At 38.3% G+C, this 20282-nt stretch overlaps 1 long non-coding RNA gene across 1 annotated transcript; it reads right to left on the bottom strand.

Annotated features, from left to right (window-relative positions):
- Positions 1 to 1929: 1929 nt before the first annotated feature.
- LOC121789955 lies at positions 1930 to 10498 on the bottom strand. The gene is made up of 3 exons (XR_006048168.1): positions 10298 to 10498; positions 2162 to 2272; positions 1930 to 2096 (listed from the first exon to the last, which is right to left on the bottom strand). It is a non-coding gene; the product is annotated as an uncharacterized LOC121789955 (long non-coding RNA).
- Between the last annotated feature and the right edge of the window lie 9784 nt (positions 10499 to 20282).

Genomic DNA, 20282 nt, shown 5'->3' with positions numbered 1-20282 from the left:
TATCAAGGATACTTTTCAATTGTAATTAATAAATGTGTCACACTGATAAACAAGTCAAAAGTGGGGGTCCATGATCTATGTGTGATTAAGCGTTTGCCAAATTGATTCAAAAATATTAGGTTTGGAATTCACCAATTAAGGGTTGGGAAGGATTTTTTTTCTTTCCTCTTGATTAAGATGGAGGGAGATACTAGATGCATCGTCCATATTAAGAGTCTCAGTTGAATTCTGCGAGAATATTTAAGAAATATAAAGTAAAATTAATAGATTAAATAGTGAAATATGAATTTTATTTTTATACTCTCTCTGTCCAATAAAAATATATGAACTTTCCATTTTTATCCGTCCCACAAAAATATGTGCATTCCATTTTTAGAAATTTATATCAATTTAATAATATATGTTTCACTATCCACTAACACTACTTTATCTATCATTCTTCTCCCCTCTCTTACTTTACCATATCATTCTTCTCTCTCTCTTACTTTACCAATTATGTCTTAATTCTCGTGCCATATCCATTGCACCTATTTTTATGGGACGGGGGAGTATATTATTAATTTTGTAATGAACTGTGAGTATAATAAATTAGTAAGGCTATTATTGGCGAATAACAATAAAAATGATATGAGACTATTATTGGCGAATAACTCAGTATATTATCATCTATTGTAAAAATGAATTGAGACTATTATCGGCGAATAACAGTAAGTAGGACTCTAATCGCAACGGATGGAGTATATTTTATAAGTTCACATTTAAATTCATCTTATACTCGTATTTAAGAAAGGTTTTTGTCAAACTGTCTAACGAGTCATGCTTTTTGACAATTTTATATTACATCAAAGTTTATATTTTTATTATGGTTAATAAATATTTTGTTAATGTTTCGTTATATAGGGTTTCATTATTACAATTTCACGCAATCCACCACCAAGTCAAACGGCCGCAAATTGACAACTATTGTTGTGAAGGACTATTCCTCTGCAATTTATATGATTTGTTATTACACTTGATCTACTTAAGAGTACGGTTAGAATATAACAAGTCATCAAAACAATAAAATATAGTCTAAAATAAAATTTCAATGTATTAATTCTTCATAGAATTCAGTGTTTAATTTATTGAGATCGTGTAACTTAAATATTAATATAGTAGCATAAATTTGAGACCGGAAACTAGCAACATACTTATATAATTAAATATAAAAATTAAATTAATTAAATTTGAATGGTATACTTAATAATTCGGCCATCTCAGTCCAAATGACTATCATCTCTTTTTTGCGAGATCTATTTTATTATCCTAAGGAAGAACATCGGATATTATCTTAATTTTATTTGTTAAAATTGTTACTAAATTGGCAATAATCGTCGAAACTACCAGATGAGAATCGTAGCTAAGCCTTAAACAAATTCCATTAAATGCAACATTCAATAAAAATAATGCACTAAGTTCGCTTCTGAAAATAATCTTATCAATGGTAAAGGATATGACATATCAGCGTAGAATAATCCTAGAATTCTGTGGTAGATTGATTGGTCCAATTTCATGTGAGAAATGAAGACTTTACTTCCAATTGCAAAAATTAAAATCCTATTTTTTAGTATCATAATTTTAGCAGCATCGATTCGAGATCTCGTGCTCACTTTGAGTGCAATTTGATTTAAGTTTTTCTTTTCCACAAAACCAAAGTCATAAAAAATGTGTGTTTATATCTAGTTAATTAAGTGTTTCCCTTTCGGATTAATTCAAGGTTGTCACGTTGGGGAACATCATTAAACGTTGTGAAATTGTAAAGACAGCCGGCATAAGTCCTTGATTTCAGTCTACCAACTTGCTTTTATTTTATTTAATTCTTATCATTGCCTAGCTATAACATGGTAAGATGTCACATTATATAGAGATGAGAGTGGGGCATCTAGAAAATATTATTTGTATCAAGTCGATGGGGTTACCACTTACCCCTAAACCCTAAACCATTTGTTGATCATTGGGAGTGTATCAATTCATAATTAACTAATTCCAAGTATTACGAAAGCACAAAAATTATCCAGTTTTCATCTGGTAGTAAAAGAACACCATAACTTGCACAACTGCCATAAAAAAGACATTATTAAGATCTAGCATTAGTATGTAAATATCATTGTCAAGTCTATACCTGGCACAAGATTTACAGTGTGACAGCAGGAACACCTGACACTGGTTGCTCCAAGAGCATGCATAAGCAAGGTGTGGCAACCTCCACATATCAATTGAGCCATTTCCATCCCTGCATACAATACCAAAAAACACATAAACGTGAAATTCGATCAATTACACACTTTCTTGTTGTCACTGCCAATTATAGTGATAATTCACTAACAACACCTGGTCTGTGTGGTTGATTTACCAGTGCAAACAAGCCATCATTTATTTTCAAGTTTCTGGTGATTACAAGAGATAACAAAACCGGGCGTAATACAACCCAAAAGAAAGAAAAGGAGAAACTGAACTAAATGAAATTACAACGTAAGAATTCGAAACAAAGAACCGTGAACTAAGTTTAGCCGAGTCGAGGAGGCCTCTTCCCGCAAGACGAGATACGCCCCGGTAGTGCTCTTCGGTTTGGCGTGTCGTCCCCAAAGGTAAAACGGCTACGTCTCTATTGATGCAGCACCGCAATCACTAGAGCTCCGGCGAACTGGATGGAGGAGAGAGCAGAGCTTCGACAGAAAAACAATGCAGAGAGAGGGAGAGAGCTTATGCAGAGAATGCTTGTATGTGGTGTGTCCTAATGCAGTGGTATGGCTAGCCTATTTATAGGCCAAGCCACCATGCAGGGTCAACCAGCCATTGAAGGCTCATCATGGCCAATTCGTAACCGACGTCGGTTACAGGCGTGTGGCAGGAGTGTGCCATCCGTGTGTGGAGCGTGTGGATTTCTCACGTGGCACCCGTGACTGTGCCTCGCTTGACGACGTGTCAAGCCACTTGGATTGCTGACTCGGCGGTGGTCCAAAAAGAATAGTTTGGGCCAAGCCCCAAGCCCAAAGACCAATTGCCAAGATCCAAGTCCAAGTCCAAGATCAAGATCGGGATCGGGCTCGGGCTCGGGCCCGAGGCCCGCGGCCCGCGGCCCGCGCCCACGCCCACGAGCACGGGCTCGGGCTCGGGCGGGGCGGGCGGCGGTGGCGGCGCGCGCGTGTGCGCGCGTGTGGGCTTTTTCACCCATCTTGATCCACTATAATTATTAAGTAACATAAAGTCACTTAATTTAAACACATTAAAGATGTATTAATCTTCCAATGTGGGATAATTAACACTAGTTAATTATTCCCTAAGCACATGCTCCAAGCTTTAATTAAAAGCTAATTATGCCCAACTTTAATCCACTATTTCTCAGTCACCGGAAATCGGATTTGAGAAAGTGAATATACTACATTTATCTACGTAAAATGTAGATCGACGCTATATCATTTAATTTCACAAAATTAAATGTCTCGTCACATTTATTCTTTGGTCAAAACCATTGACCGGGCATATTTAATCCATGATTTTTACAATCCCCCACATGAGTGGAAATAGCCAAATGCATATGCATGCATACATAAGCTCAACCCTCGAGAGGTATATAAGCATAAGGATAGGTAGTTGTTGACTTTGAACCCTCCATAGTCGACACCATCGGATACACAGGCGGCTTAGTAGCGCGATGCTTTGAACTAATCCCCCACGGCGTGCACCGAGACAATGGTGTTAACGCTTAAACACCTCAACCTCATCCGTTCTCACGTTTTGTGTCCATTGCGGTCTTGGACACCACTTTGGATTCATAAGTACGTTTTATGAAGCGACCACACTTCGCACTTACATAGATGATTCTTAGTCAAGTACCTTGCCATACTTGGTCTCTTTGAGAACTCCATCTCTTTGAGATCCTTAAGAATCATTAAAAGTCATAGACTTAGCCTTTACCACAAGGCAAGTTCTCCAACACTCTATTGCTCTTAGGGAATAGATATAGTTGAGTGTTTCTCTTGAACTCTCATAGCTTAGTTGTCCCTTTGAACCAAGTTCTTGGGATCTCCAGTCATCATGGTTGGGTTACCACTATGATAATTCTTTAGTTTGTGGATTTCAAACCCATTCCCTCTAGCAACTTATTCATTTGATCACGGTTTAACCCTTTGGTTAGCGGATCCGCTAGATTATCTATTGACTTCACATAGTCAATTGTAATCACCCCTGTTGTGATCAAATGTCTCACGGTGTTATGTCGTCGACGTATATGTCGAGACTTACCGTTATAGAAGCCATTGTTTGCCCTTCCAATAGCTGCTTAGCTATCGCAGTGGATCAGCACTGGTGGCACTGGCTTAGACCAACATGGAATGTCTTCAAGGAAGTTCTTAAGCCACTCGGTTTCCTCACCAGCCTTATCCAAGGCAATGAACTCCGATTCCATTGTTGATCGGGCTATACAGGTCTGTTTTGTGGATTTCCACGATACAGCACCACCCCCAATAGTAAAGACGTATCCACTTGTCGAAAGTGAGTCTCTATTATCAGATATCCAATTGGCATCACAGTACCCTTCAAGTACCGGGGGGTATCTCGAGAAGCGTAGCCCATAATTTTGAGTATGTTTTAAATATCTCAAAACCCTTACAAGAGCTCTCCAATGCTCTTTGTTTGGATTGCTCGTGTAACGACTCAACTTGTTCACGGCACAAGCGATGTCAGGTCGAGTGCAATTAGTCAAGTACATAATGCACCCGATGACCCGTGCATACTCTTCTTGACGGGCTCGCCTTTATTCTTGCTCAAGTGAACGTCGAGTTCAATTGGAGTCTTAACCGGCGCGCCATCATAGGCTTTGAATTTATTCAATATCTTCTCAACATAATGTGATTGTGTTAAGATGATTCCATCATTCGTTCTTAGAATCTTCATTCCAAGAATTACATCGGCTAGACCCTTGTCTTTCATGTCAAAGTTTCTCTTTAACATGACATTTGTATCGTTAATTATTTGAGTGTTGCTACCCAAGATTAACATATCATCAACGTAGAGACACACTATAACATGACCGTTATTAGTGCTCTTGATGTAGACACATTTGTCGCACTCGTTGATTTTAAACCCATTTGATAACATCACATTATCAAACTTCAAGTGCCATTGCAATGGCGCTTGTTTCAATCCATATAGGGACTTTACGAGCTTGCATACCTTTTTCTCTTGTCCAGGTACTACAAACCCTTCGGGTTGTTCCATATAGATTTCATCTTCTAGTTCACCATTTAGAAACGCGGTCTTTACATCCATTTGATGAATCTCAAGATTGTGCAATGCAGCAATAGCGAGAAGCACTCGTATAGATGTAATCCTTGTTACAGGTGAATAGGTATCGAAGAAGTCATGTCCTTCCTTTTGTTTAAAACCCTTTACTACTAATCGGGCTTTATACTTATCAACTGTTCCATCGGCCTTAAACTTTCTTTTAAGAACCCATTTGCATCCTAAAGGTTTAGCACCTTCGGGCAAATCAACCAACACCCATGTGTGGTTTAGCAAAATTGAATCAATTTCGCTTTGAACAGCTTCTCTCCAATGCAGCCGTCTGGGCCAGCAAAGGCTACTTTTATCGATGTTGGTTCTTCATCCAACATGAAAGCAATGTAGTCAGGACCAAAAGTTTTTGGTGTTCTGACTCTATTACCACGTCTTAGTACTGTATCTTTTGGATCGGGCCTTGCACGCTTGCGCGATTCAGGTTCCGCATCTGCTGATTTAGAACTAGTGGCTTCTTCTTCCACTTGTTTAGAACTAGTGGCTTCTTCAATTCTTGTCTCAGAATTGGTTGAGACTTTTTCCTTGTCTTTGCAAGGAAATGTATTTTCGAGAAATACAGCATTCCTCGACTCAATTGTTGTTCCTACTGTGATAGTCGATATTTCAGACTTGTGAACAACAAATCGATATGCACTACTCTTAAGTGCATATCCAATGAAGATACCATCAACCGTTTTAGGTCCGATTGTAACTTCTTTGGGCGGAGGAACCATTACCTTTGCCAAACACCCCCACACTTTGAGGTATTTGTAGGATGGCTTCCTTCCCTTCCACAACTCATAAGGAGTAAGATCTTTTCCTTTGAGAGGGATCTTATTCAAGATATAGTTGGCTGTCAAAACAGCTTCCCCCCACATGTTATGTGGTAATCCTGAAGTTAGAAGCAGTGCATTCATCGTCTCTTTTAGAGTTCAATTTTTGCGTTCTGCAACACCATTAGATTGTGGTGAATATGGAGCAGTTGTTTGATGAATTATACCACTTGCGTTGCATAACTCCTCAAACGGGGCTACATATTCTCCTCATCTATCGCTTCGAATCATTTTGATTTTACAACCAAGTTGATTCTCAACTTCGTTCTTATAATTTTTGAACGCCTCTATTGCTTCATCTTTACTTCTTAAAAGATAAATGTAGCAATATCTTGTGCAATCATCTATGAAAGTGATAAAGTACTTTTTACCACCTCTAGTTTGCACCATCTTTAAATCACATACATCCGTGTGAATTAATTCAAGGGGTTTTGTGATTCGTTCAACCGAGTGAAACGGCAACTTAGTCATTTTTGCTTCAAGACAAATTTCACATTTATCTTGATTATCCACTTCATTAGCCTTTAGTAAATCTAAATTCACTAATCTTTTAATGGCTTTTGAATTTACATGTCCCAATCTACAATGCCACAAATTTGAAGACTCGGTCAAATAAGAGGAAGTAGATGCTTATTATTATTGGCCAATGGCTTTGCAACACTGCGAGTTGCTACACTAAGCTTGAAAAGCCCGTCGGTTACATAACCTTTTCCGAGGGATTTTCCAAACTTATACAAGACAAACCTATCAGACTCAAATACAAGTTTAAACCCTTTATTAACTAGTATTGATCCTGACACTAGGTTCTTGCGGATGTCCGGGACATGCAGCACATCCTTCAACGTGATAGTTAGGCCAGACGTCATCATGAGAATCACGTTGCCAACGCCGAGGACTTCGGACGATGCTTGATTCCCCATGTTGATTTTTCTCCCTTCAACGTTGTTGTAGGTGGAGAACATACTCCTATCTGCACAAACATGTGCAGTAGCGCCGGTATCAATATACCAGCCACCCTTGTTGTTGTTGACAAGGTTGACCTCTTCAGTGACCACAACAATGAGGTCGTTCTCATCCCAGTCCTTGAATTCCTTCTCAATGACGTGGGCAGCCGGCTTCTTCTTCTTGCTGCGGCAGTCTTTAGCAAAGTGGCCTGGTTTGCCACACTTGTAGCAGTCGCCTTCAAACTTCTTTGAAGGCTGTTTTCCCTTCCCTTTGTCGTTTGGACGGTTTGGGCGAGGGCGTTTGTTGGAGGGTCCGCCCCGCTCCAACAGATTGGCCTTGGCTTCATTTGGGGTGAATCCCTTAGCCTTTTGATCACTTTTGCGCACGTCGGCCTCGATGCGCAACTTCACGATCAAGTCTTCAAGGGTCATCTGCTTTCGCTTGTGCTTGAGATAACTCTTGAAGTCCTTCCAACTTGGAGGGAGCTTGTCAATGATCGTGCACCTTAGGAATTTGTCGGGCAAGGTCATCCCTTCAGCCACTAATGAGTGGATGATCATTTGGAGCTCTTGGACTTGCTCCATGACGGGTCGAGAGTCGACCATTTTGTAGTCCATAAATTTGGAAGCTACAACTTGCTCCGTCCCTGCAGCATTATCTATGCTATACTTCTTTTCTAGGTTTTCCCACATTTGTTTAGATGTGGTTACATTGGAGTATACATTGTACAAACTATCATCTAAAGCACTTAGAATGAAATTTTTACAAAGGTAATCTCCTTTCCTCCAAGCTTCAAATCTGCCATGACTTCGAGCCTAGTCTCTGGTCGCTTGGTGCGGGCGGCTCGTTCTCCGTGAGGAAGTTGGCGACGCCCAATGTTGTCAAGTAGAACAACATCTTCTGGTACCACCGCCTTGAAGTCAGATCCTCCAAACTTTGGTGGCTTCTCGGCGGGTGGCATCATTCTTGGTGCCATAGGTGCCGCACTTGGTCCATTGAAGGAACCAATTCCGTTGCCCCGAAGGAGCCAACAACTTGGTTGGGCATAGAGCCCCCATGTTCGTGTTGGGCATAGTACCCCCCACATTCGTGTTAGGCATAGTGCCCCCACATTCGTGTTGATCCCGAAGATCCAACACCAGTATTGAGCCCGAAGGCACCAACACTCGATCCATTAAAGGATCCGAAGGAACCACTAAAAGTGGAACCAACCGAACCACCAAAGGTGGAACCAGTGGACGCCCCGAAGGGGTTGTCCCAAACCCAAGGGACGGTGGATGAGGCAGCTGGGAAGCCGGGGGTTGGCATCATCGAGGGAATCGATGAAGTGTTGACCGGTCCAGTGGTCGCCATGGTGGAGGGAATGGCAGAGGTGGTGGTGGCAGCAGCAGTGTTGGATTCCGTCGACATCTCCAGCAAAGGTTTAAGTTTCGAAAGTTTTTAGTTCAGTTTAAAAGGTCCAAATCCCTTCAAAGGCAAGTTATCTCGTCTTGCGATTGTTGGTTTCTAGTGATTACAAGAGATAACAAAACCGGGCGTAATACAACCCAAAAGAAAGAAAAGGAGAAACTGAACTAAATGAAATTACAACGTAAGAATTCGAAACAAAGAACCGTGAACTAAGTTTAGCCGAGTCGAGGAGGCCTCTTCCCGCAAGACGAGATACGCCCCGGTAGTGCTCTTCGGTTTGGCGTGTCATCCCCAAAGGTAAAACGGCTACGTCTCTATTGATGCAGCACCGCAATCACTAGAGCTCCGGCGAACTGGATGGAGGAGAGAGCAGAGCTTCGACAGAAAAACAATGCAGAGAGAGGGAGAGAGCTTATGCAGAGAATGCTTGTATGTGGTGTGTCCTAATGCAGTGGTATGGCTAGCCTATTTATAGGCCAAGCCACCATGCAGGGTCAACCAGCCATTGAAGGCTCATCATGGCCAATTCGTAACCGACGTCGGTTACAAGCGTGTGGCAGGAGTGTGCCATCCGTATGTGGAGCGTGTGGATTTCTCACGTGGCACCCGTGACTGTGCCTCGCTTGACGACGTGTCAAGCCACTTGGATTGCTGACTCGGCGGTGGTCCAAAAAGAATAGTTTGGGCCAAGCCCCAAGCCCAAAGACCAATTGCCAAGGTCCAAGTCCAAGCCCAAGATCGGGATCGGGCTCGGGCCCGAGCCCACGAGCACGGGATCGGGATCGGGCCCGCGGCCCGCCCACGCCCACGAGCACGGGCTCGGGCGGGGCGGGCGGCGGCGGCGGCGCGCGCGTGTGCGCGCGTGTGGGCTTTTTCACCCATCTTGATCCACTATAATTATTAAGTAACATAAAGTCACTTAATTTAAACACATTAAAGATGTATTAATCTTCCAATGTGGGATAATTAACACTAGTTAATTATTCCCTAAGCACATGCTTCAAGCTTTAATTAAAAGCTAATTATGCCCAACTTTAATCCACTATTTCTCACTCACCGGAAATCGGATTTGAGAAAGTGAATATACTACATTTATCTACGTAAAATGTAGATCGACGCTATATCATTTAATTTCACAAAATTAAATGTCTCGTCACATTTATTCTTTGGTCAAAACCATTGACCGGGCATATTTAATCCATGATTTTTTCAAGAACAAGATTCTGGAGAATATGCAGTAAGATCAGGCCACCAAGAAATAAAGCACAGCTAGAGGAGTAAATACTAGTAATAAAGTATAAATGTAAAACACAAATTGCTCCAATGCATGATAGGAATTACTCAAATTACACCCAATGAGAAGGGAAGGAGATAGAGATGGCTGCTACCGAAGTGGTAATGGCGAACTATAGGCACGATAAATGTGAATTCTTCCGAGTTTAAAACCAAATTTGCCAACACAATTGTAACATATAAATGTGAATTCTTCTAAGTATCCATGCATTAAAGGCAACGAAACAGAGTCCTAACAAAAAAACTCCTTTGTTTCTCTGGATATTACAGAAATTTGAAAGCTACATGAATTTCGAGTTTAAAACTAGCTAAATTGTGTAAGATAAAAGTGCATTCGTCTAATAATTCATTATCCATACATTAAAAGCAACAAAACAAAGTCCTAACCATAAATGCCGCACATTAAACCTCTCTAAATTATCACTGATTCACACAATTGAACAGAAATTGCAGCGCAATTGAACAGAGAATAACAAGCAGAGATGAAGATTTTGTCAGACCTGAAGAACCGGCGGATTGCAGTGCGAGAAACTCTGTAATTCCTAAAACAGCGAAATCTCACGAGCAGTTACTGCAACAAACAACCAATGCGAACAAAAAAATAAATTTGAAAAAGAACAAGGTAGTTAGATCTGGCGCGATTGCAATTGGATTAGATTGAATTTTGTTGTTTTCTTCTCCGTTGAAGATTATGAAGGTCAACAGAGAAGACTAAATATACAAAATTAAACATATCATTTCAATTCTTGGCCTTTATATAATCTGAATTCTTTATGCATGTGTGGTTACGTTCGCTCTGTCTGAATACTCTCTCTAGAAGCTTCCATAAATAATTAACTTAGACGTTACATAAATACCTAATTAGGCAAGTCCAAAATTAGTCATTAGGAAAATATAGTTGCATATTTGCCGTACCTCATAAAAATTAGTATAGTAATTACTAGTATCAAAGGTTTCTTGATAGAGACTCTTTTCGTTTGTGGTATTTTTCAATTTCTTGTACTATTTCTTTTTCATTTTACTTCTTTTAGCATCAAAGGTCTATCTATCTTTTTCATGTCAATGTTGTCACAAGTAGTTGTGTAGTTGTTACATTAACAGAAGAATAATTAGGAGTAACGAGAGACAAATAATTATATGATAAGCCAGTGAAAGAAATGCAGCAGTTTTACTCTTGATGGTATTTCAAAAAGTTTAGAGTAAATGTCATAAAAGGTCTTAAACATATGATAATTTACGATTTTGGTCCATAATATTATATTTTGAATTATTCCGTCCCTCACAATTGAAAACGGGCTCGATTTAGTCCTTTTTGGACGGTGCTGTTTAAAAATTACGATCAACGGGAGTTTATGCTATTTTTTACTGGATTAGGTTACTAATTAATTACATTTTATTAACACTTAAAATATAACCTAATTTATTTGGAAAAATTGTAAATGAAAATGAAAATGCTTCTAACAAAAAAGCACAAGATACAAAACTGAATTTTTTCTCACACTTATTTTATTCTGAATCGTCACTCTCTCTCATATACTAAATCGTTACTCTCTCACCCCTCTGCACATCAAACAAAATCAATTGAACCCTAGTTCTCCCTAGGGGGCGAAAGAACAACAGTTCTCCTTGATGAACCCTAGTACTCGCTGGTGAAACCCAACCGTCGAAGCAAACCTTAGTTCTCCCCGACGATCCTGAACGCTAGACGAAACCCAACCCGTGATTTAGCTAAAATTGAACCGACGAATGACGAACCCTAATTCTCCATGAGTTAGTTCATGTATGACAGTTATCATCATTGCATCGGCACTCCTCGCGACAACTATTAGACGTATGAGAGGAGGATGAAGTTGAAACAAAGCAGTCCAGCTCCTCTAACTGAATATGGCAAAGGTAAACATGCTTCTGTCATTTTCATCTCTTTTAGAACGCTCCATAGTTGACGAAGTTGGGTTGCTGTCGAGACTTAGGGTTCTTGCTAGAACTAGGGTTCTTGATGTGGGGGGAGCAAACCATATCCCACATCGGAGAGTGGGTAAGAGATGCAAACATATACATGGGCTACCCCAACTCCATTAGTATGAGAGCTTTATCCAAAGCGAAAATATCATACTGATGTGGAGTTGGGTGTGAGCCGTTGAACCCTTATAGTGGTATCAAAGCTCTAGTTCAGGGGCAGGGCTGTGTGGCTTGTGGTTTGGTGAATTGCGCTTGCAAGTTCTCTGATGTCTTTGTGTGAGCTCGACCAGGACCTGTGGTGACCTGTGACTTGTGTGTGATATTGGTTTGGTGGTTTTGGTTTAAGGGGAGGATTGTGGGGAGCAAACAATATCCCACATTAGAGTATGGGTAGGAGTTGCAAGCATATATATGGACTACCCCAACTCCATTAGTATGAGCCTTTTGGGGAGTACCCAAGAGCAAAACCGTGAGGGCTTTACCTAAACCGGACAATATCAATCGAATGTGGAGTTGGGTGTGTGTCGCGAACCCTAACACTTTAGAATAAATGAACCGAGGAAGAAGATTAATATAAAACACGATAATAAAATGAGAAAGAAAACAATGTAAAACGTGTTATAAAACACAAGAAGTTCTTTTTATTTAATTTATTTTCCGAATAAAATCATAATACTTTCGAAAATAACTAAATATTCTAATTTAAACCCCTAAACTCCTAAACTGCCGTTGACCATCATTTTTAAACGGCATTGTCCATAAAGGACTAAATTCGGACCGTTTTCAATTGTCAGGGATAGAATAATTCAAAAGATAATGTTATTGACCAAAATCGTAATTCATAATATTTTGGAGCCACTTTTGGCCTTTAGTCAAAAGTTTATCAATTTCGTTGATGAGTGTACACCTCTTCAAGATAGACCTAGAGTTGCAAAACACAAAGATGATTATTTCTCATTAACAAAAAAGGAATTGAAAGGACACTATAATTATTTCTTTCCCCTTATCTTGTGCAGGAAACTTAACATCTTCAGACAACTTTTTAATAATTCAAACTCTTGGCTAACACATCCCTTCAATTTGAGAGAGGCAAGTGAACAAAGTCCAAATTTGTTACATAACCTATTGAATAATTGGAATCTTAGTGGTTTAGTTAATAATATATCAGCCACTTGATCAATTATGGGCACATGTCTTATATCAATCAGTTTAGCAACCCCTATATCCCGAACAAAATGGATATTCAATTCAATGTGTTTAGCCCGAGAATGTAGAACTAAATTAGAAGCCAAAGAAATGGTACTAAGATTGTCAACCCATATGACAGGAGGTGCTTCTAGCTTTATGTTTAATTCATGTAACAGAGACCGGATCCAAGCAACTTTAGAAGTGACATGAGTCAAACTTCTATATTCTGTCTAAATGCTTGATCTTGAAACTACCTTCTGCTTTTTAGCACACCATGGCACTAAGTTATCTCCAAACTGAACACAATATTAACCTTCTATCATCAACATCAAATGACTAGTCTAAACTAAGAAACCAGCGAATCTAAATTTAGAAGCTTTAATGGTAGACCATAATCAAAAGAACCATTGAGATATCTTAAAATCCTTTTAACAACTCTCCAATAAGTATCAATAGGACATGACATGTATTGACTTACTTTATTCACAAAGAAGCTTATTCGTCTTGTAATTGTCACATATTGTAAGCTCCAACAACACTCCTATATAGCTACCATCTAAAGTTGGTTTTTCATTTTCCTTACTCAACTTTAAATTAGAAATCATATGAGCAGGGAAGGATTTGGCCTATATCATTTTCACCTTCTTAAGAAGTTCAGTTATGTATCCTGCTTGAGATACGTGAAAACCTTGAACAATATTTGACACTTCAATGCCAAGAAAGTGTTTTACCTCCCTTAAATCCTTCAGAGATAATTTCTAATTTAGCTGTTGAATATCTCTTTAAATCCCAGATTGAGAATGGCGAGGTTTTTATGAACGACAAGCGTGAATTCGAACCAAGTTATATGGAAAGATAACTGAACCGGTTGGATCAGTTAGCAAATGTCGTTGTCACTTGATCAAGACGATCTCGCTTTCGCTCGTTTACCCACCAAAGTAATTTATAACTCCCAATTTTGCACTACTTTAACAGTAAAGCGGCAAGTTCGGGGTCGATCCCATAGAGAAGTTGGTGTATCAAGTATGTGAATAGGGGGTTGGCTGCTGCCACGCTTTAACTTGGGAGTTTTTAACTATCGATTTTACTCTAGACAGAATTAAACTGGCTAATTTGAAAAAGGTAAATTTAACTACTGGATCAAGTGCATCAAAACGAAACTGAAACTAAAGCAGTAAATGCGAGGATGAAAACGAAAACAACTTCGATTAAACTAGAACAGTACAGTCTGAATTTTAAACTAAGCTAACACTCTGGAAATTACGAAAGCAAGTAAAACCGAGAAGAGCCTCGGCGGGAAACTTAAGTCTACGCCGACAGATAACAAGTATTCTGCAGCGCTTCTTCAGTCGCCCTTTCTAACTAAATATTACTTTATCTAAGCTAAGCTAAGCTATTCTAGAGAACTGAACTAAGCTAGAAAACTAAGCTAAACTAGGCGGAAAGTAAAGGATCGGATATTTTTCATGTGGTGGCACATTCTCTATTTATAGGCTCGGCACGACCTCCAGCTGGATAACGATCTTGGCAGGGAATATTCGCTCATGCTGAGAGTGAGTGACTCATTGATTGCTACGTGCTCTTCTTCTAGAACGACGACGCTTTTCAGTAACAAATTCGTGACTCAGCTCCGTCATTGCGTCTCATATATCAGCACGTGTCCCCTTCTAGAACGTTGTCCTTGATAACAGAATGCTGCGCACCATCCAGCTCATAGCCTCGCGTGTCCTTCTTCTGACATCCAGTGGTCCCCTCCTTAATTATTTGATTACTCCTCTTGATCAACTTCCCCAAAATCTGGTCTTTTTTGCCTACTGTACTCGCTTGATCAGTTTGGTCTTGTTGCTTTGGTCAAGCGGCATTCCTGCACATTTAACACTTGCTTTGCACGATAAACTGATCAAGTAGAGTACATTTTACTCTTAAACAGATGCATGAAATGAGCCTTATCAGAGAACTTCTAGTGAAAAGTATCATCAATATGAAATAAAATATAGATAGTTTCACTTGGATTTGAGTCGAAGAGAGTGGACTCCATAGTGAGGAACCAAGACCTAAATGTCTGTTTAAGGTCATACAGAGTTTTGTTAAGTATACAAACCATGCGTGGAGCGCCCTACTCAAAACAAGGTGATTGTATCATATCAATCTCTTCTTCTAGATCATCATGAAAAAAACATTATTAACATCAAGATGCTTGATAGACCATCCATGAGTAAAAGCAATAAGTGAGCATTAGTCTAATGGTATTTGGCTTGATGACCGGGCTGAAAGTGGAAGTCAAAGCCAGATTTTTGGGAAAAGTCTTGGGCAACTAAACGAGCTTTATGCATTACTATAGAGCCATTAGCATTCTTCATAATCCTAAAATCCCAAGTTGATCCAATAAGGTTCTTTCAAAAGTGAGAAATGTGAGAGTCTGAGTCTGATTTCGAAGGAGAGCAAGAAATTCTGCAGTCAATGCACATTTCCAAACAGGGATTGCAAGTGCTATCTAGGCAGATTGATGGATAATGAGATAACATTCATCTTCTTTTTTCTCAAGAGGCATCATCAATGGGAACCTTGGGCATGAAAATGCCATGTTTAGCTGTAGTGATCATAGGAGAATGATTGAGATGGCCAGTGACAACTGGAGTATGAGAAATGGGAGTAGGACATGCTAATGGAGAAAGAGTATGAAAAAGGGGAGGTGTGGTGATTGAAATAGTGTTAGAAATAGAATCAACATTTGTGATTGGAGTAGAGAGAGAGTGTTAGAAATAGAATCAACATTTGTAATGGGAGTAGAAAGTGTTAGAAATAGAATCAACATTTGTGATGGGAGTAGAGGAAGAGAAGTTGATAGGAAATGAACTATGATCATGAAGAGTGGAAAAAATTATTAAAGGGAAAGTTAGTAAAGTGTGGAGTGGTATATAATGGTGGAACATAAAAATATGAGAGATAGATGGAATAGGAGAAGTCAATTGGGGAGTGGTGAGATGAGTACAAATTTGTATGGAAAATTGATTCATTCCTAGAAATAATGACTTTCCTGCTGTTAAGATGAGCTTTATAACCTTTTAACCTTAAAAGACTGTTGAATCTAATATGCCTACATTTTCTTTCTACAAGACCATTTTGGTGTGGAGTTTAGGGACAAGAGTATACCCTCAGTTTGGAAAAAATAGTTAAACTTTTGTATTCACCTCTACAATCACTTTGAAGGATTCTAAGTTTGCAACCAAGTTGTTTTTCAGCCACAGACTTGAAGTGTTTGAAAGTAGAGAGAAGTTCATCTTTTGTTTTAAGGAGATAGATCCAAGTGAATCTACTATAATGATCAATGAAATTCACATAGTATCTAAAACTATTCCTAGAAGTAATAGGAGTTGGCCCCAAAGACCAGCGTGCACAGGCTCTAAAGGAGCAGAATGAGTTGATGATGTAGGAGAATAAGACAACTTGGAAATTTTGAAATATAGCAAGAATGACAAATGAGATCAAACTTCATTGAATGATAAGGAATTTTACAATCTACTAGAATCTTTTTTACAATAGGAAGAGCACAATGCCCCAACATTTGGTACCAAAGTTCTAGATTATCTGGTCTATTACAAGAGAAGTGAAAAATAGGAACAGTGTGAGAATGAGCATCATGGAGTTGAATCGTGATTGAGGAAAACTGAGTTGTATGAGTGACTGAAATAGTTGAAGTAGCTTTAGGCTTGTGGAAGAGGAATTTGTAGAGACAATTTTCAAGGACGCCCCGTAGAAGAATTTCCCTGAAAACCCGATCTCTCATAAGGCAGTAAGAAGAATGAAATTCAAAATAAATTTGGCTATCTTTTGCAAAATGGGAAATGCTAAGTAGATTCTTAGAAACATTAGGGACATGTAGAAGATTGCTAAGGGGAAAGCATTTGAAATTAGGAGTTTGAGAAGTAGGAATCACAATAGCACTACCAACATCAGTGTTGTTAGGGTCGCGGGGCGAGCCGGGGCGATGAGGTCAAATCCGGGGCGCGGGGCGTTGGGGCGAGCGGGTCGAGAGACCCACGAATCGGGGCGTACCATTAGCCTAATTATGTTATATCTATACTTTTAATACAGGTTAATGAAATTCATTACCTGAAAATGACTTTTTGGTGTGAAGTACAATTTTTTAGATTATTTATTATTTATGTAGTACTAATATTTAAAGATAGTTAATCAATATAATGAATATTTTAACTGTAAAAAGACTAAAATGTTTACTGTTCTAACTTGGGGAGTGGGTAACAAAAAGAATTATGAGTAATAAATTAATTGCACTAACTATTGCATGAGAATCGATACAGGTTACTATTCTCTAACTTGAGTGGGTGAAAAAGAATTAATAATGTAGTTAGTGGAAAGACAAGTGTAAAAAAAAATCAATTAATTAATGTAGAGAAAACATCGAAAAGTGGGTCGTAGAGATGAAGAGGCTGAGAAAACAATTAATTATTAGAAAAGAGGAAAAGGTATGTTAAAGTAATGAATGCCTCGATTCTCTACCCATAAGAGCTCATCTCCATTTTCAAAACCCATAAAAAATTAGTCAACAAAGCAGGGAAAACCACTTCGGCTCCAGTCGCCGCCCCCCCGCCCCGTCGCCCCAACGGCGCCCCATGTATCTCGCTCGACTCACCCATGTCGGGGCGAAGCCGGCCTCGACCTGAGCGCCCCGCGCTCCGGGCGCTCTCGGGTCGCGTTTTTGACAACACTGACCAACATGAGCAATATCAATACCAAAATCAAGACTAAGATGCAAGGAATTACTTCCATGATATTTTGCCGCACATTTCAAGTTAGAAAGAAAGATCATTTAATACATGATGCGTGAAGGATTGTTCAAAACGATACCAACAACGAGTTGAGGTATGACCTATGATTTGACATAATTGACAAGTGAGTGTCCCTCAAGATCTACCTCTTCCGCTAGATCTTCCACCTTTGCATCCTCTAAAATCAGATTCATAGTTGGATCCTCTTCCACATTCATCATTTCGATTGAAGTGATTGTAGTCTTCTGTTCAAAGAAGGAGCAGAGCCAGCCATATTGATTTTGGATGATTTTGCAGCTTCTATTCTAGTATCAAAACTTAATTATAAAGAAGTTACCTCTTGCATGCTCCAAGAGCATCAGCTCTAGCAAATATGGCAACCATGACTGAATCATATTTTGATCCAAGACCTCCAAGCACATAAAGAATTTGATCATCCTCTAAGAATTACAACCAGCAGTAGCAAGCACATCACATCAACACTTGAACTTTCCCAAATATTCTGTAATAGATTGAATCAATATCTTAGCCGATTGAAGCTAAAGTCTATACTGCATGATTTTGGCCTTTGATTGGCCAGCAAAATTAGCTTCTAGAGCTGATCGGATCTCATGAATAGTTGTTAAGCCAACCATGTGAGCAAGAACACTTTGAGTAAGTGAGGATGGATCCATGGGGCTAGAAATTGGTCTTGTTTCCTCCATAGTAGGAACCCAGGATTTACTTTCTTTTGTGTTGTTGCTTCAATAGAAATGAGCCTAGGAGGAGCAGTTTCTTTTCCAGAAAAGGATAACTCAGATCTAGGACTCGATTGGTGGATATAAGATGTTGCTTCCATACTAAATAATTGATTTTTGTGAGTTGTATGGCTATAGGATGTGTTGGATGGAGTTAACACCTAGGATATGTGTATATAGTGTGTGTTGTGTTTGTTGTGGGTAGTGTATTGTTTATACAGAGTGTGTTATTGTGTGTGCTCGCATTGTGAATGCTCTTATTCTATAGGCAACAATTTGGAATTGAATTAAAATTCATTCCAATGCAATTCCATAAAATTCTTCAATTTTCTATACTAAATGGATCCATGCCCCAACCTAACCCTCTGAATTATGTAATGCTTGCTTGCTTACTATGACTATTTTCAATGGTAGTGCAAAATTTCAAATGCAGTAGCAAAATAGTTTCAACGGTACTGCAAATCAACGGTACTGCAAAATCAATTTCACTCTTTTTTTTAGCAAAATTTACTTATCTTTTGGATTTACACTAAAACAATTCAAATAACTTTTCAGATTATGATTTATTGCATTCAAGTATAATTCATTCTATATTTATCAAAATAAGATAAAGGTAAGAGAGAGAAATAGAAATATAAGAAGAAAAAATATGGAAAAAACTTATAGAGAAAGAACGCAGACAGCAATAGAAGGATAAAGAAAGAACGCTGACGGGGATAGAAGGAAGAAGAAGATAATAAATAATATAACCTAATTCGTCTCTATATATTAGGTTAGTTATTGATTAGTGGGCTGGCCCCCCATATTAGACGTTTTTTTTATTTAACAAGTAACTTACTCGTTTTTCTAACTTAACTAAATTATTGGGTTATGTAATTATAATTCATTATATAACTGGAAGTCTGGAATAAGTTAACAAGTTATTAAGTTTAAATATAAATCATTATATAGCAGTTATAGTATACAAAAAGTTAATTATATAATGTACTTAACAAGTTATATAATTAATTATATAACTCAAAAATTACGTTTAAATAATTGATTTTTTAGCATAATAAATTATTAAATATGATATAAATATACGAAGAAATAGCTAAACTAACAATAGCAACTAAAATAGTACAGAATATGAAAATTCTAAAATATATAGGTATGATTGAAAAGCGTTAGACAAAGTATTAAACTAACATAAATATTATTTTATTTAATTTAAATTAAATTATGAATATAGTGTTTGGGGTTAGTGTGTAATTTAGATAAATATAGGTGTAATTAAAAAGTGTGTAATTAAAAAGTATAAGAAGTGAGTGCGGAATATCATTTTGCGTTGAAATTTGGTGTGAAAGGTGAAAGTGAAATTATTGGTATAAATAATTAGAGATGTTGTAAGACCATCTTCAATATTACATCAAAATTAAAAATAGAGTAAGAAAATAGTTCTAATTAGTACTCGTAGTACCTTTAAACTCATCCCATTTTGGATTTTTGACAAATACATATTTTTTTATTTAAAAGTATACTAAAATCACTTTAGAAAATTTAATGAGTATAAAAAGTGGATGGATAAAGTTTAAGTTTGAATTTGATATAAAAATGATTGAAATAATATTATTATTTGATTTACCTTTATACTAAAATGAGTTTGAAGTTTAGTATACGACTTAGTGTGTGTGCGTGACAACTATGGTAGATCCTAGAAACAGGCAAGTATTTTCATCTCTAATTAAAAAGTAAATGTGGCAAATTAAACATGATCACAACTTTCCACAATTCTCAAAAAACACTAATACAAGGAAAGGCACCAAAGTATA

The sequence above is a fragment of the Salvia splendens genome, unplaced genomic scaffold, assembly GCF_004379255.2.
Source record: "Salvia splendens isolate huo1 unplaced genomic scaffold, SspV2 ctg372, whole genome shotgun sequence".
Classification (NCBI taxonomy): Eukaryota; Viridiplantae; Streptophyta; class Magnoliopsida; order Lamiales; family Lamiaceae; genus Salvia; species Salvia splendens.
This window is presented reverse-complemented; position numbering and strand designations above follow the sequence as displayed.